Raw genomic sequence first — 13,138 nt, forward strand, 5'->3', positions numbered from 1 at the left:
CCTGCAGGGGTGCTCACGCCTCTCCCTCACCCTCCACCCACCCGTGGAGCAGGTTACTTGTTAACCGAGGACGCTGGGGGCAGGGCCGGGGAGAGGGCTTGGAAACAGCAGCTGAAGATCATTTTGGCCCCAGCAAGGGAAGCAGTGCTGATTTCCCTTTCTCTTGAGTTCATTTTGCCAGTGCCTTGTGTAGCTTGGGCATTTTCAGACAGTTTCCTGGTGCTCGCCCAGTGTGGGATGGAGGAAGAAGCTTTTCAGTAGCTTGATAGACTGTGAAAAGGTGGTTTCCAAGTGAACCAGAAAGTGGGTGGGCTTCAAGTTCGTTTTCTGGCTTGAGAAGCGCACCCTGCTGGTTGAGACTTCGTATGGGCTTCCCAGCTCCACGTACAGACCGACCATGGACTGCAGTCCTGGACGGATGGGACCTGGAATCCTGGTGACCCACTGACCGTGTGACTCTAGGCAAGCCGCCGAGTCTCTCGGTTTTATTTCCTAGACGGGATAATAATGCCGACTCTGCAGGATTCCTAGAGATCAAGTCTACGTGTCTGATTTTTAGTAGTTCCTGGAGAAATGTCATCTCTTAATGTCCTGGGTGCGGGTACTGAACACGCATGGGACGTGGCTGTGACAGTGCCGGTGTTCAGAGGCTAGGACAGCCCCTGGGGTCTGTTACACCCCTTCTCTTCTTTTGGGGGAAGCGCCCCACCTGAGAGACGGCATATCGGGGAGGGGGCCCCGGTGAAATTGGAGCCAGTAACGCTGCACCTCCAGAGTCCATGGGTCAGAGTCAGAGGATGAGGCTGTGCTTGCTGGTGTCGTCGGGGGTCAGTGTTTTCAGGGTGACTCTCCTGGGGGGCGCGATGCCCGTGAGCAGCCGGCAGCGGAAGGAGGGGTGTACACGGGGCTGCGCTCCCCAAGCCGGCTGCGGAGGCTTCTCCGTGAGCGGAGCCTTAGAAGCTGCTGAAGTGGAGGGCATTCTTAACACCACTTTTGGTCGTTCCAACCACTGTAAATTACCTTCTACAAAGAAACGTGAATCTCAGCTTACGTAATAATTTGAAAATTAGTACAACGATTTCTGTAAAGCCACATTTTTATGATATGGGAGTGGAAACATTTTTAGATGTATTTTTATGTCGATCCCAGTTTGCTGTTGCACATTTTCCAACCATTGAGTTTAATCTTAAGTACTCTTTTGACCCTCGGCGGTCCAAAAACAAACTGATACATGCGTATAATTTGCAGGAATCACTCAGACATTCACCACGGGAGCTTGTTCCTTTGAATGTACAGCTTTTGCTGTGCGTGGAGGAGTGCCCACGTGGCCCTCCCCTCCTGGATCTCTGCTCATTTCTCGTCTGTTCCTGGCCATGCATGGCAGCGCGCTCAACCGACTTTCTGATAATGGTTCTCTTTAAATACGTTAGTCCTTGTGAGGTCTTACTTCAAATAAAAAAGCACTATTCATACCTTCTGTTTTGGGGCCATTTTGACTTGAGACTTGAGGTAATTCCTACAAGAATATCTCTTACTAGAAAAGTTTGTCTTGTAGAAGGAACAGGCTAAAATGCTCTTTATTTTGGATTCATTCTGATTCCTCCACCTTCCCCCTTAACTTTTTATATGCAGACAAGCCTTCTCTTCTTTTTGTGTTTCTTTTTTTCTTGTTTTAAAGTTTTTCGCTGTGTAATAGTTCTGTTATAAAAGAGGGAAGACATAACAACCATTTGCCTACCACTTAGTTGCAACACCTCCTTCATTACTCTCGTTCTATGTGTGCATCTTATATCTTCATTTTTTTTTGGACTAAATGGAGTGTCACAGTTATGAATGAGGGTACACCATTTCACCCTTCCTGGGAAGTTGTCCTTTTCCTTCCTGGGTGGGGACTTGGGGGCGCAGACAGGGTGGCGGGAGCCGTGGAGGGTTCCCTGGAAGCTCAGAGTTCGGCCGGGAGAGATGGTGGGGCTTGAGGGCAGAGGAAGAGGTGAGAGGTGGCCCTCTAGGAGAGAGATCACGCACCTGCCTGTGCCAGGGGACTTGAAAAACACTTCAGTCCTTCATTTCTGAATCCCTTTGACTTTTTAGGGAAGGAACATACTTTTTCCCTGATTATAAAAGCAAGGCATGTTTAGTATAGAAAAGAGACATTGTAGTGAGTATGTAGGATGCTGGTTCCAGACCTGGAAGTTGAGCTCCCTCGGAGCTGGACAGTGTAGGTGCTCAGCGCCTGGGTGGAGTGAAGCGGCTGGAGGAGAAGCCTCAGTGCCCGGGAGGAAGGGGGAGGAAAGCAGCCCTGAGGGGCAGCAGGAGGCATGTCGAGGCGCCCACTGTGGTGGCCTGCTGCAGGGCCCCACGCCCTTCCTGCCTGTTCCCCGCCAGAGGCGAGTGGCAGGGCCGTTTCCCCAGGGTCACCCGGCGTGTCATTTACGGGGCAGGGACCCATTTCTGCTCTCCAGGGGTGCCGCTGGAGCAAAAGATCACTTTGGAGAATGCTGGGGACCTCTGGACCAGCGGGGCTTTAAGGATGGGGTGTTGACTAGAGAGGAGCCTCTGCTACGGGCTCCATCGCCTTCATCGTAAACGTGGGTTTCAGTCAGAGTTATCGAGGTTTTCTTTCAAGGCTGTATAACAGGGGTGGAATTTTTAAAAGAAAATTCTGGAAACTTGAAGAAACGACCCCAACTCTAGAGAACTTATCCAAACTAATTTTTAAAAAGTGAGGTTTGGCTCTAGCCACGGATTCCCAAATCTTACAGAGTATTTGACCACTGCACTGTCAAAGGGGTTATTGAACGGCTTGACCGTCCTCGAATTTTGGAACAGGAGCTACCTGAGGTTAGCGGGGGCCTGAAACTTACCACGCCTCCCGGGCATGTCGTGTTATTCTTGTTGTACGGTTTGGTTTGGCGAGAGAGAATGCGAAGCAGACGCCAGTGTGAGGACACACGTGACCTCGGGGGAGGCTGCAGGAGATGCCCCTTCATCGCACAGGAAGCGGTTCATCACGGTGATCATAAATCCCCCGTAAAACCTTACTTGTCTTACTTCTCACCGGATCCTCCTCTGTGTGTTTTTCATGCAAAGCTGGGTTTCTGGGGTTGAGATGTAGCACAGTAAAGGGTCATGGACCACCTTTGGGGGCCCCTAAGTCTGCCGCCTGCTGCACACCAGGAGGGGAGCGGACCTTGGTCTCCTCGTTCTGGGGCCAGGCCCGCCTCTGCACATTGCTCTTCTCTGCAGGCCAGGGGCCCATCGCTGGGTGACAGCTCCCCGCTGGCCCGCAGGCTGGCTGCCCTCTGGCTGCAGCAGAGAGCGGGCAGGCGCGCAGCGGGGCACAGAGCACGTGCTCAAGCCAGAGGTTGCCTGCCTTGCTTTTCCTATGAGCTTCTTTTAATTTGTGGAGGAAAATGAAAATATAGAACGCAAAGACATAAAGTAAAATCCAACAGTTTGAAAAATTAGAAAAAGATTCCGATAGTTTGTTTGCTTAAGTTTAAACAAAGGTTGAGAATTTTTCCACTTCTCTCCTTCAAGTTCACGTGCGGGCCTGGTGAGTCGTCATGACTTAAAGGCCAGGTTTAGGCGTCTGTAGCCCACGTGGCTTCAGAGCCCGAGTGTCATCACAGCCCCGGCCGTGGAGGCCCTGCCTTGCCGCGTGCATCTATGAGCTGTTTGGAAACGCCTCAGGGTCGCCTGGGGGAACAGGTAGATTTACAGCCAAGAGTGTTTCTGGACCAGGGGGCGCCGTCCTGCACTGTCCACCTGTGTCACCGCCTTGTTCCCCAGGTGTCACGCCCAGGGATCCATCCCCAGCTTCCAGGTTCCCCATCACCACGCAGAATTCCCAAGGCTGCCCTTCCCCAGCGCCCCTTCCCCAGCCCCTCCTGGTCTCCCGGGCTGTCCTCCTGGGAGTCTTCAGAGCCTCCCCGTTTTCTCTCTGGCCACTTGCTTCACTCCCAGCCCCCGCACCTGTCCCCTCTCCCACCAGATTGGTGAGCACCCGCGGGCAGCGTCTCTGTCTGGGAACGCCGCCGTGCCAGCCAGGGGCAGCATCGCACGTGGTACAGACGCAGGCTGTCTCTTTGTCCCGTTCCTTCTCCTCCTCACCCCGTTGCCGAGAGCTCCACCCCTGCCCCCCCACTCGGGGCTCCGTGTTAGGAGAAGTGAGGGCAGGGGCAGGGCTGGGCCCAGCAGAGCTACCGCAAGGCCTGGGGGCCGGGCAGCAGGATCTGCCTGCCTCCCCTTGGCCGTGTGGCCTTGAGCTGGTGGCACTTCCTCGGAGCCTGGGCTGCCTGGCTGGCGTCATGTGGCTGCTCGGCCTGGCAGAGGCATAGGGCGCCCGGGAAGCAGGCGGGCATCTGGCACACGCGAGGCCCCGCGATGCTGTCTGTCCCTCTTCTGTTTCACCGCGCTCCGCCTCGCTGGTACCCTGCGGTCTGCCCGCCCACCGCCCCGGCTCTGTTGATCCCTCCAGCGTGACCGCCACCCCCAACCAGCCCAGAGGCCTTTGTGGTGGCCCCTAGGACTGCTGTTTAAAACGAAGCAAAACCAGCCGGTGTAGAGAAGCCTAACAACAAAGATGCTTGGAGTTCTGTTGAGAATGAGGACCCACATCTGCTAAGGCTTTTCTTTGAATGCTGTGTGTTACCAAGTTAGAAGTCTGCCTGCTTTTTTGCTACGTCGAGCTCCCGGACCTACTCAGTGTTTAATGCTGACATATCCATCTTTAATGCTGAGCCTGGCACGTGGGTCTGGCCCACGGAGAGAGGACTCGCGTCGCCGCGGATGAGCTGGCAGTCCCCGCCTCTCTGCCGACAGCTGTGCAGGTGCACGTGTGGGTTTGATTTGTGGCCGCGAGAACCTCAGCAGTTCAACCGGAGTGGCAGCGCCGGCCCTCAGGACCCAGGGCTGAGGAAGTGCTCCCAGGAACCACCCTTCTGCCTGGGGACTGAGCTCCAGAGGAGAGGGACAGAGGCTGTAGCTTCGGGACTCAGGCCTCGGCACCAGCCCGCTCCCGCTCAGAGGCCTCTGCCCTCTTGACTCTGATAACTTCACTGGCGGTGGAATTTACCCACTAGGAAATGGATTATCCCCCCGGTAGTTCTTAATGGGACAAAGTTTTGGGTCCTATGCCTCTGGATGGTGTTTGCAGACGAGAGCAAGCCAAGCCCTCCTCACGTTTCTGCTTCATGTACCGTAAATCCAGCCCCCGTCCCTCGTTCTTCCTGCTGTCACTCACTGCCTTTGGCCTTAACAGTCGGTCGCAAGGGCCCCGAGGCTGGGAGCTGTGTGGGTTCCTGCAGCTGCGAGCCCGTCGGGGCACAGAGCTGCGCCTGTTACATGGTCTGCATTGTCTGGGCTTCTGTGGAGCTATCCGCTCTGAATGTGCCAGGAGCCTGAGGGACCGGCTGGGCTCTGTCTCTGTTGCTTTTCTCTTTTCCTACTTTCTCTTTTCTTCTTCTTCCTTGTGTTTCCCTGTTATGTTCACTCAAATCTCACCAAACCAGGGGGTGCGATTATGGGTTTGGAAACAGCTTTCCCTCCGGACACCGAGGCCCGGTTCCCTTGTCTGCCCGAGGCCTGCCTTCCACCCTGAGGGCCGTCTGGGCAGTGGGGCTGCCCTTCTTCCTGAGCAGCGGGTTGCTACCCGGGTGCCGTTGTCTGTCCGCCTGGGCTCTGCCTTTCACGGTGACGGTTTTCCTGGCCTGTCCACTCGTGTTTAGGACAGAGCACCAGAGGCTGGGGGCCCTTGGGGGTTCGGGGGTGCTGGCAGCCGGGGCTCCGCGCCCTGCTCTGACACGTCTTCCGTGGGGCTGGTCAGCCTGGTCACCCCGCTGGGAGGCGTGACCCAGGCCGCCCGCAGCCGGCGAGCAGCGCTGTCACTGCAGCTCCCTCGCCCTTCCCGGAAGATGAGTCTCCTGCTTTGTGGGGCGCGCAGGGGTCTGGGGACCTCTGTGCTCCGGAACAGGTCCATCCCCTGCGCCGGGGGTCCTGGTGCGGCCACTCCTGAGCCTCAGGGCGCTGTGATTCGGCTTCTTACATCTGGTGAGGTAGGTACCCCTTATTCACACATGCTTTTTCTCGTGGAACTTTGTTCTCTCTCATTTGCCTTTTATCTGCAGTTGTGTTGGTGATTTTTTTTAGTGGGCTCTGGAGGAGTGGGGATACATGATGGTGTTTGGTCTGCCATCTTCCACCAGAAATGCCCCGCCTGTGCCTCTCAGGTGCCCCGTAATGGGCTGGCTGGCCGAGCTCACCCCTGGCACCCGACCGAGGCCCACTCTGCCCCGCGTGGCGGTGGCCTGGTTCCCCAGCTGTGTCCTTTCGGTACCCTCAGCACGTGAGGGAGGAGGATGAAGGCCTTCCCAACCAGGGTGGAAATTAGATTGTTTGGGTTATTTATGTTTATCACCAGCTGTCGCACCCCATTAAGTTTGTTTTGTGATTGTTGCCATAGACGCGGAGAGTTAGAAGGAGCTTGCTGTGGGGCCTGAAGGAGGGAACAGGAACCACGAGAAGCAAACATTTACGGGTTACGGCGTGGCGGGCCCTCGGAGGCTGGCTGGGAAGTGTCTCGCGTGCTCAGTTGCGCCTGAAGCTGGCCACATGCCCGCACGAGCCCAATGGGCTGAGGTCGGCGACTCCCCGTTTCTCCATCTTATAGGAATAAATGTGGTACCGGCAGTGGTGACCCTAAGATATGTGTTGATACAGAAAATAAAGCATTAAACCTTAATGTCCTCATGGTGTATTTGAAAATGCTTTTTAGGCGGAAGATACAGGATTTTTCCAGCTCAGAATTTTGCTCTGTTTGTGCGTTGGAAGCATCACGGATGCCAGGAAGGTCTGGATGCGTGAGCACATCATTTGCGGGCAAAGCACTTTTTATCTTTTTGTCTCTTTGTTACCACGTTCTGTGTTCTGTACTTCAGGGCGACGCGGTGTGAATGAGATCTATCCAGAGTCTGGGAACCCCTTAAATGTGTCTAAAAGTGCTTAACTGTGTCTCCACAGGGTCAGGAAGACAACTCTTGTTAACTCTTGTCCATGGCTGTTATTGTTTCTGGGAAAGTGGTCACACTTAACATGCTGTATCATTCAGCCCTGCCAACAGCCTGCCCCCTAGGAGGGTAAAGTGTGGTCGTTTAAGGAGAAACCTCACAGCAACTCGTACCGTCCAGCAGCCGTTAGACCCAAGCCCTGGCCCTCTGTGTCCCTGGCAGGCTGGCTCCCAAGCGCCATGGTGGGGCTGGGGTCTGACCAGGTGTCCTTGGGCAGTGGTGCCTGGTCGGGGCAGACAGGGAGAAGCAGAGGGAGTATTGCTGGTTGAGTCAGGAGCCCAAGGGGAGGGGGCTGGTCCTCCTTTCGGTCCCACCGGTGCCCACTGAGCACGCTGTGTATGGTCAGCCCGGGAATCCTGCGGAGGGGTGGGGAGGCTGCGGTGTCCAGCAGCTGGCCGTGTCCGTCTTTCCCTGAGCAAGCCTGCCCTCCACCCACCGCCTGTGTTTCTAGCGGGACAGGGTACACGCAGACCTGGTGTCGTCGGAGCCGGGGACACTCTGTCAGTCTGGTCCAGCTTTGTCTGTTTCAGTCATCTTTCAAAGAACCAGCTTCTGCCTCTGGTGATACTCGTGTACATTTATTTTCTCCTCCTTTCATTCCTGTTCTTATTTCCATTCTGCTTTTTTTGGTGGAGGGGTTTATGTGGATGTTCTTGTACTAAATTCTTAGGTTGAACATTTAGCACGTTAATTGTTAGCCTTTCCTCCTCTTGCTGTAAGCATTTAAGGTTCTGTGGTTCTCTCTGGAGACAAATGGAAATGCTTTGGTAACTTCTATTTGTAGTATTCAAGTTCTAGTTTATAGTAGTTAATTTGTAGCCTCTTGAAAACGTGTTTGATGATTCTTTTTCCTTTGAAAAAACGAGATATTTAGAAGTGTACAGACTTTTTCAAGTAATCTTTTTGTTATTGATTTCTAATATACTGTGTTATGCTTAGAGATTACTAAGCCTTTGAACTTGTTTGAGACTTGCCTTATGGCCCGTGTTGATGACTCTTCAATATGTGCTTTAGAAGAGTTGTATCCTCTAGTTGTCAGATGCAGGATTCTGAATATGCTCATTAAATCCAACTTGGTGGCAGGAGATGATGTGGAACGCCAGACGATGCTAGAAGGTGACCCATGCTGTGGGGAAGGAGAAGCAATTAAGGACAGCTGAGTTCTTGTGGAGCTGGGTTTCTGCAGTTTTAAATGAAGTGGTCAGGGAAGGCCTCCCTGTCAAGGCAGGCTTTGGGCTCACTCGCTCACTCTTTCGTAGGGATCAGCCCTTCTAGGCGCCCATCACCTCCCTTGGCGCTTGGGATGCATGTGTTTATGAATAAAGCAAAGATCCCTGTGTTTGTGGAGCTCAAATCAGAGTGGAGGGAGCAGAAGACGACCAGTAAAGACAGTGAGTTGGCGTGGACACAGTGGGCGGGCTGAAACTGCTCCGAGTCTAGAGCTGTTTAGAAGTAAGCGAGATTTCCTGAGGTGGCAGGTGAGCTGGGAGGGATGCAGAGGAGCGGACAGTAACTCCAGGTGACACTGACCAGGGCTCGCGGCCTTCCCCAATCAATAGAAATTGACTGGAGGCTGGACGAGAAATTCAGGCCAGGCTTTATTGGGGCCCCTGCTGCAGCAGGCAGGGAGGGAGAATAAGTACCAGGTTCCCTTGCTGCTCCCTGGGGGGAGGGGGCGTGAGCTGGTTCCTTATATGGGGTCAGGCGGGAGGCGTGGCTTAGGTGGTCTGCCCACCCCTTTGGTGGTGGTGTGTGCAGGGGGCCTGCCCAGTACCCGGCTTTTGCTCCTGGGCTGTTCAGAAGTGACTGCTGGGTTTTTTGGTCTTTTGTATCTTTTTGTTCATGATTTGCCCCAACTGCACAGGCATGCCGTTATTTTTAGTCCCATATAGTTTTTTTGTATTTTGTGGCTCAGGGAGAGGTGTGTCCAGGTGCCAGCACTGCAGCAAAGGGTCCCAGGTCCCACAGCGTTTCGTCTTTGAGCGTCTGGGTGGCGGAGTTGCTGTGAATTGAGGTGGGGAACACGAAGCTGCCCGTGGGCGAAGGTGAGGGCTGGTGTGGGACATGGGCCTGTTGAAAAGGGACTCTGTGCCCCAGCGCGGGAGGGGACTGGGGCTGGGGCTGAGCATCTTTGAGAATCTTGAGTCATCGGCGTCGAGACAGTGTGGAAATGAAGTCTCCCGAGGGCGTGGTTCTCCCTGCACCGTCTGTGTCCTGGACATTGTTTATAATGTTGTCCTACAGGCCATGATCTCTTAGAGGTACCAGTGCGTTTCTCCCCACGTCATGCTTGCTGGGTGGAGTTCTCCTAACCGGGAGCTCCTGCTCTGGGGTGAGGTGAGTGAGGGTCCACGTTGTGGAACAGGCCACCCACAGCCTTCCGTAGCAGAGCTTGGGTCCCCGCACTGGCTCGCTGGTGCTGGCTGTAGTCACGGCGGTAGCGATGGTAACGGGGAGCTTGCGTGGCGCTGCTGGCCCTCCGTCCATGACCGGCGGTAGTAGCTGCAGAGGCTAAGTCACTTTCCCAACCTCCCTGCACGTACGTTAAGTGCCTGACTTTTTGACGAGCATGCCAGGTATTCCTTCACACTACTGTCTGAACCTGACCTCCTTCCTGCCCCCCATGACCCACAGAGCCCTGAAAGGATGCTGCATTCCTCGTTGGGCACATTGGTTTCCAGAAAGCCCCGGGGGGATGCTCACCTTCAGAAACGCAGCCCCGCTTCAGGCCGCCCTCTGCTGCCCTCTCTCCTCCTTCTGCCAAGTGGAAGAAACACCTTCTATTTTTAAATATTTCAGCTGTTGCTATTAAGTAATATTGGTTCCTACTGCAGCCCAGCTGTTAGGTGAACTACATAACCAAACGTCTGGAGGTTGCTAAGACGGAAATTCTGAAATGCTTTCTTCTTTGCATCATGTAAACTTGACCTTGCGTAACTGAAACGGCAAGGACGATGGCAAAGGAGATCTGTGGCCTTCCTGGACCACTGGAGCTATTTTTAACTTTCAGGTAATGTGTTTTTAGCCATGGGGCTTAGGGTAAGCAAAATGGCTTTCAGAGAGTAACTTGTGAGTTATGCTGGGGCGAGCACAGCCCGGGCCCAAGGTGTGGGCAGGTTGTGGAGGTGTGCAGGGGCTGCAGCGGTGCGACCGGATTGAACCCAGGTGTGCAGTTACTGCCTGAGCGACCTGGGCAAGGTGCTGATGACTCTCCAGCCTGGGTCCCCCATCTGTGTATCCTGTCACCACGGGGGCCCCAGCGTGGGGTCACGGGGGCCAAAGGGGATAATACCAGGGGGTGTGCTTTTAATAGGTGCTCAGTGATGAGACCTTGGGTATTCTGCTATTGTTTCTATTTTATTGCCTTTGCGTTGTAGTTGTATAATCTTAGAGCTCTCAGTAACACCCGTTCATAAAATTACACTGCTCCGTCCAGCGCTTTTTCCAGGGGCCGCGCTTGTCTTTGGTGCCTGCCTCTGTGCGTGAGAACTTACAGCGCGTCTCCCGTGCTTTGCAGCGGGCAGGCCTGTTTCTATTTACAGTTTCCCGGAAGCCATTTGTGCGCTTCTCGAAAGCCAAGTTCCCAACTGCACGCCAGGCTTTTATTTACAGCTCTTGCTCCATTGGAGCTTGCAAATATTTCCCAAAGACAGTTTCTCTTCTTGGGGGATACAGAACAAATTAGAAACAGTCCAAGGATTTTCCAAAGAGCTTTAAGGAGAAGTTCTGAAATAGGGAGTGGGGGGGGGGATCTAACACTTGGCTTCATCTGAAATCACAGAGCACAGGAGTGCAGATGGCCTGCCCCGTTATGCGTACCAGATTCCATGAAAAGAACATCACGGGCTTCAGGAAAGCCAGGAAAATTGCAGCGACATGATGGATGTGTTCCTGAAGCAGAATTACGGGTCCTCTTAGAACCACCCGGGAGAGGAGGGGTCATTGGGGCCCGGGAGGGCTGCACGTGTAGAGCCACGTTTACGTCTAAGTCACTTTATTTTCTGTAGACTCAGGTTTGGAACGCTTTCTGCATTGTTGTCACAGTGTATTTATTACTCTGGAGAAAAAGCCATTTAAGGGACCTGTTAAGGAAAGCTCTGTCTCTTCCAAGCTCGTAACAACTTCAGTAGTAGTTTCAGCTTGTCATTTAATAGGACCTTTGGAAAAACACGCGCCAGAAGAGAATCAAACCAAGTTGGTGGGCAGTATAGAGGCGGCTCTCCACCAGTGAAGTTTGGCTGAAAATAAGAGTTTTGAGTTTATCGTACATTTCAAGCAGTCCTAACAGTGTATGGAAATGGCTGTTGTTCAGTTCGAAGTATTCCCGTGTCCTGCTCTCAGCTCACACTGAAATGCAGCTGGAAGTGAGCCTGCTTGAAGGATGCTTGGGACCCGCTCAGTGCTAGCTTTGCAACGTCCTGTGAATCTACACTTACTTTTTCACTTCGTAATGTTAATGAGAAAAATCTGTTTTTTTAAAAAATGACTCATTCTTTGCCATCTTTTATCAGTTTAAAGTTGAGATATTTTATTCCATGCAGTTACCCCAAAAAATGGATGTTAATAGATGAAACAAAATCTTGATTACTTGTTAAAGCTGTATACGAGGGTGTTCGCGATAGCCCTCTCTGATTCTGTGTGTCTTTGAAGGTTTTCATAACGAAAGGGTTGTTTTCGTTTTGTTTGTGAAGCCTCCTTCAACTGTCATCCCTGTGTTTTTGCCCCCAGGAAGCACAGGCAAACTTTGTTCCATGGCGGGTTTTAGCCATTCCATGGATTTCCTGTTTCCTGACTCAGTCACTCCTTTAATTTTTTTAAGCTTTATTATCTTCTTCCTCTTTTTTCTTGAACAACATATGGCTTAATTTTTGAGTTCTTTTTCTAACTTTCTGAGTCCAATACTTAATTTGTTTGTTTCCGTTCCTTTTTAAAACAACGACGTAAGTGCCCAAGACTGTGAATTAAGCCTCTGAGCTCACTGTGAGCAGATTCTGAAATTTTCAACAGGTGATGTGCTCATTATCTTTATAAAGTTTCTTCACTTTCATTTTGGATTTGGAGTATTCAGGAGAAAGGTGTTCTGTTTTCCTATAGTTGGACTTCTGTTTTTCTTCTGGTTTTATTCATTTCTGATTCTGTTGCAGTGTGCTCAGGGACTGCGGCCTGTACGTTGGGTGTTTGTGTACGTATTTGGAAACTCTCTGTGTTTATGTGGCACTGATTTTCGTAAGTGCTTGGTGGGGGGTCTGAAGAAGAAAGCATAAATTTTTTCATTGTGCAGCATTTGAAGTGTAGCTTAGCCGAAGCGTTCGTCGTGTTTTTCAAATCCTCGGCATGACACTGTTGTCAAGTGTGCCGCAGCAAGTTCAAATCAACGGCTAATTCCGTGTTTCTGTCCCTTTCTTCTTATTTCTCTGCATTCTCTGTGTTGTCTTTTATTAGAAAGCACGCATCTCCAGGACACTCGTATCTAAGGTAAATTGCATGGCCCTTATCTTGTGTAGCATTTGCTTTAGATTTGATCTTTGTGATACTGAGAGTTTGACCTCAGATTTCTTTCGGTTACTGTTGGCCCGTTGTGTTCTGGTTGCTTTCTATGTAGACAGTAACGGTTCCGTTTTGTTTTTTACCTAATCTGATCACCTTTGTGTGAACAGATCCCATTTACATTTGGTGACACAACAGATGTATTTAGTTCTAAGCTTTTCATCCAGTTTTTATGTTCTATTCTCTGTATTCAGCGCTTCTGGTTCGGGGCTTCTTGTTGGTGGGTTTTCTGGCCTTTTCTTTGGTTTAGTGTCAGTAGTTGTGTTGTCCTTTTGGTCACTTGGGAGGCTGTATCCTCTTTCCACATCTTACTCCGGGACCGTTTATAAGCCCATATATTTAGCTCTGTGGCTGTTTCTTGATATGGCAACTTCTGCAGTGTTTGTGAGTCCCTCGTAAGAGCTCAGATCATCAGTAAACTGCAGGATCTCTGGCCTCTTTGCTTGCTCGCTTTCTGATTTTGTTAGTTACAGTGTTATTCTTAGTTCAGGTGATTCTCTTTATAACATAATAATATGCTTACT

At 51.9% G+C, this 13,138-nt stretch overlaps 1 protein-coding gene across 3 annotated transcripts in view; it reads left to right on the forward strand.

The window, feature by feature from the left end:
• Positions 1 to 13,138, forward strand: part of HDAC4 (histone deacetylase 4) — a 286,142-nt gene that overhangs the window by 137,846 nt on the left and 135,158 nt on the right. The gene's annotated exons all lie outside the window — the stretch shown is intronic.

This window comes from Phocoena sinus, chromosome 7 (assembly GCF_008692025.1).
Source record: "Phocoena sinus isolate mPhoSin1 chromosome 7, mPhoSin1.pri, whole genome shotgun sequence".
NCBI classification, from domain to species: Eukaryota; Metazoa; Chordata; class Mammalia; order Artiodactyla; family Phocoenidae; genus Phocoena; species Phocoena sinus.